We start from the raw sequence: 4,899 nt of genomic DNA on the forward strand, positions 1-4,899 counted from the left end.
TTTTTTTTTTTAGTATTTTAATGTATTTCTTAGGGTTTTCTTTTGTTGTTTTTGTTTTTGTTCTTGAGTATTTTTTTAAAATATTAGGGTTTTAATTTTGGTGTTTCATAGTGTAGAGTTGCCAGGCCATGGTGGCCCATGCATTTAAACCCAGCACTTGGGAGGAACAGGAAGTAGATTTTTGAGTTCAAGGCCAGCATGGTCTACAGAGTGATTTCCAGGACAGCCAGAGATACACAGAGAAACCCAGTTTCCAAAAACTTAAAAAAATAATGAAATAAATTAATAAAAATGTAATAAAAGAGGTTCAGCGTCATTCATTGGTTTATATATATATATATATATATATATATAAAATATGTATATATATATATATACATATATATGTATATATATGTTAGAATTTCTGGTTTTGTTGAAGGGTTTTGTAGGGTTTTTAGAAGAGCGTTTTAGATACTTTTGGTTTTAAGTGGTTTACTATATGTTTAGTTTTTTTTTGTCTGTGTGTATTAAGGATTTTAGGGGTTTTTTTTTAATTGATTTTCAGCACTTATTAGGCTATATTTTATTTTTTTAGCCTTTTTAATGTTGTATAAAGGATTTTTTTGTTTTTCTTTCTTGTTGTTGTTGTTTTTGCATGTTCTTGAGTATTTATTTAAATTTTTAGAGTTACATTTTTTGGGTATAAAAGTTTAAATAAATATTCAAGAACATGGCACTGGTGATCCATGCTTTAATCCCACACAAGGGAGTCAGAGGCAGGTAGATTTCTGACTTCAAGGCCAGATTGGTCTACAGACTGAGTTCCAGGACAGCAGAGATACAGAGAGAAAAGCAATCTCAGGAAAAAAAAAATTAGGATCATTTTTGGGTTCTTCTGTTTTTTTTTTGGTTTTTTTTGTTTTGTTTTGTTTTTTTTATGAATTTCAGTGTCTATTTAAAGGGTTTTTTAGTGTTTTTAGAAGATAATTTTAGATTTTTATATTTTGGTTTCCAGGCTTCTAGCATATTTTTAGGGTTTTTTTTCTTGTTTTTAATATATTTTAGGGTTTTGGGGTTCTATTTAGGCTTTATTTTAATTTAATTTTTTAGCATTATTCTGTATTTCTTAGAATTTTGTTTGTTGTTGTTGTTCCTGATTTGTTTTTAGAAATTAGGTTGTTCTATTTGGAGTTCAATTGCTTTAGGGCTGCCTGGCAATGATGGCCCATTCTTCTAGTCCCAGCACATGGGAGACAGTGGTAGGTGTACTTTTGAGTTCGAGGCCAGCCTGGTCTACAGAGGGAATTCAAGGACAGCCAGGTCTACATAGGGAAACCCTGTCCTCAAAACCTCCAAAAAAAAAAAATGAGTTTTAAGGTGATTGTTGGGTTTTGTATATTTTTGTTTTTAAAATTTTAGTGTTTTTTATAAGGGTTTTTTAGAGTATTTAGAAGAGTGTTTTAGAGGGTTTTTTTGGGGAGGGGTTGTTGTTTTCTTTTGTTTTCAGATTTCTAGTATATTTTTAGTGTTTTTTATTTTTTTTTCTGGGATTGTTAAGTATCTTAGTGCATTTTAGAGTTTTATGGTTTTATTTAGTTTTCAGGTTTTTTTTTTTTAGTATTATGATGTATTTCTTAGGGTTTTCTGTTGTTGTTTTTGTTTTGTTCTTGAGTACTTTTTTAAAATATTAGGGTTTTAATTTTGGTGTTTCATAGTTGTAGAGTTGCTGGGCCATGGTGGCCCATTCATTTAAACCCAGCACTTGGGAGGAATAGGAAGGAGATTTTTGAGTTCAAGGCCAGCATGTTCTACACAGTGATTTCCAGGACAGCCAGAGATAAAAGGAGAAACCCAGTTTCTAAATAAATAAATAAATAAATATTTTAATAAGCCAAGTTCAGGGTCATTGTTTGGTTATTATATATATATATATATATAGATATAGATATAGATATAGATATATATAATAGAATTTATGGTTTTGTTAAAGGGTTTTGTAGGGTTTTTAGAAGAGTGTTTTAGAGACTTTTGGTTTTAAGTGGTTTAGTATATGGTTAGTTTTTTTTTATATGTGTTTACTATGGATTTTAGTGTTTTTTATTGATTTTTCAGTTCTTATTAGATGGATTTTTGAGTTCGTGGCCAGCCTGGTCTAGAGAGTGAGTTCGAGGACAGCTAGGGCTACATAGAGAAACCCTGTCTCCAAAACCTAAAAAACAAACAAAAAAGACTTTAACATCATTTTTTGGTTTTGTTTACTTTTCTTTTTAGAATTTAATGTTTTCGTTAACGGTTTTGTAAGGTATTTAGAAGAGTGTTTTAGAGGGTTATTTTGTTTGTTTGTTTTGTTTTATTTTTTGTTTTTTATTGGTTTTCAGGGTTCTAGTGTATTTTAGTGTTTTTTTTTTCTTTTTTTTTCTTGGATTTTTAAGGATCTTAGTGCAATTTAGGATTTTAGGGTTTTATTTAAGTTTCAGGGTTTGTTTTTGTTTTTTGTTTTTTGTTTTTTTCGTATTTTAATGTATTTCTTAGGGATTTTTTTTCTTGTTGTTTTTGTTCTTGAGTATTTGATTTTTTTTTAATTTAAGGGTTTAAATTTTGGTGTTTCATAGTTGTAGAGTTGCTGGACTAAGGTGGCCCATGCGTTTAAACCCAGCACTTGGGAGGAACATGAAGTAGATTTTTGAGTTCAAGGCCAACTTGTTCTACAGAGTGATTTCCAGGACAGCCAGAGATACACAGAGAAACCCAGTCTCCAAAAACTTATAAAAATAATAAAATAAATTAATAAAAATTAATAAAAGAGGTTCAGGGTCATTCATTGGTATATATATATATATACATATATATATATGTATGTGTATATTAGAAATTTTGGTTTTGTTGAAGTGTTTTGTAGGTTTATTAGAAGAGTGTTTTAGATACTTTTGGTTTTAAGTGGTTTAGTACATGTTTAGTTTTTTTATCTGTGTGTATTAAGGATATTAGGGTTTTTTTATTGATTTTCAGCTCTTATTAGGCTTTAGTTTATATTTTTAGCCTATTTAATGTTGTATTTAGGGTTTTTGTGTTTTTCTTTCTTGTTGTTGTTGTTTTTGCGTGTTCTTGAGTATTTATTTAAATTTTTAGAGTTACATTTTTTGGGTATAAAAGTTTTAGAGTTGCCAGGCATTGGTGATCCATGCTTTAATCCCACACAAGGGAGTCAGAGGCAGGTAGATTTCTGAGTTGAAGGCCAGATTGGTCTATAGACTGAGTTCCGGGACAGCAGAGATACACAGAGAAAAGCAGTCTCAGAAAGAAAAAATTAGGATCATTTTTGAGTTTTTCTGTTATTTATCTATTTTTTTATGAATTTTTGAGCGAGAGTTTTAGGGTAATTTTTGGGTTTTTGTGTATTTTATTATTATTAATAATATTATTATTATTATTATTATTATTATTATTATTATTTTGGAATTTTAGTGTTTTTTACAGGTTTTGGGGGGTTTTTAGAAGATTATTTTAGATTTTTATTTTTTGGTTTACAGGCTTCTATTATCATTTCAGGGTTTTTTCTTGTTCTTATTTTTTTTTTTCCCTTCGATTTAATGCATGTTAGGGTTTGGGGGTTTTATTTAGGCTTTTTTTAAATTTATTTTTTTAGCATTATTCTGTATTTCTCAGAATTTTGTTTGTTGTTGTTCTTGATTTGTTTATTAAAAATTAGGGTTTTATATTTGGGGTTCAATTGTTTTAGGGTTACCTGTAAATGGTGGGTTTTTGTGTTCGAGACTAGCATTGTCTACAGACTGAGTTCTAGGACAGCTAGAGATACACAAAGAAAACCTGTCTCCAATAACTTAAAAAAAAAAAAAAAGAAGAAGAGGAAGAGGAAGAAAGAAAAGAAAAGCTAAGAAAAAAAAAGAAAAGAAAGGAAAAGAAAAGAAAACAAAAGAATAGTAAGGAAAGGAGAAGAGAAGAAAAAATATTAGGGATATTTTTGGATTCTTGTATAGATTTTTTTTTTTTTTTGAAATTTAGGGATATTTAAAGGGTTTTTAGACGAGAGTTTTAGAACTTTTCAGTTTTCATGGTTTTAGTGCATGTTCATTGTTTTCTTCTAAGAATTTTAGGATGTTTTAGGGTTTGGGGGTTCTTTTTTAGGCTTTACAGGGTTTTTTTATGGTTTTACAAATTTTTTGGGATGGAAGGCATTTGGTGTTTTTTAGAATTTTTTAAAAAAACTGTTAGGGTTTTATTTTTGGAGTTTATGAATTTTAGTCTTGCCAGGCAGTGGTGGTGTATTCCTTCAAACTGAGCACTTGGAAGGCAGAGGTCGTGGATTTCTGAATTTGAAGCCAGTCTGGTCTACAGAGTGAGTTCCAGGACAGGCAGTGCCACAGAGAGAAATCCACTCTCAAAAAAACAAAACAAACAAAAAAGTGTTTTATGGTTTTAGGTTCTTTTGGGTTTTTTTTTGTTGTTTTTTTGTTTTTGTTTTTTTTAGAACTTAAGGGTTTGTTAAAAATGGCTTTGTAGGGATTGTAGTAGACTGTTTTGGAGGTATTTTTGGTTTTTAGGGTTTTAGTGTAAGTTTAGAGTTCTTTCCTATATTTTTAAAGGACTTTAGAGTGTTTTAGTGATTTTCAGTTCTTATTAGGCTTCAGTTTATTTTTTTAGGATTTTACTGTTTAGTTTTATTTTTTGCGTGTCCTTGAGTTCTTTAAAAATTTTTAGTGTTATATTTTTTAGGTATAAGAGTTTTAGGGTTGTCAGGCAGTGGTGATCCATGTTTTAATCCCACACAAGGGAGTCAGAGGCAGGTAGATATCTGAGTTCAAGGACAGCCTGGTCTACAGACTGAGTTCTTGGAGAGCCATTGATACACAGAGAAAACCAGTCACCAAAACAAAAAACAAACAAACAAACAAAAAA

This window comes from Mus caroli, unplaced genomic scaffold, assembly GCF_900094665.2.
Source record: "Mus caroli unplaced genomic scaffold, CAROLI_EIJ_v1.1 scaffold_16402_1, whole genome shotgun sequence".
Taxonomy (NCBI): Eukaryota; Metazoa; Chordata; class Mammalia; order Rodentia; family Muridae; genus Mus; species Mus caroli.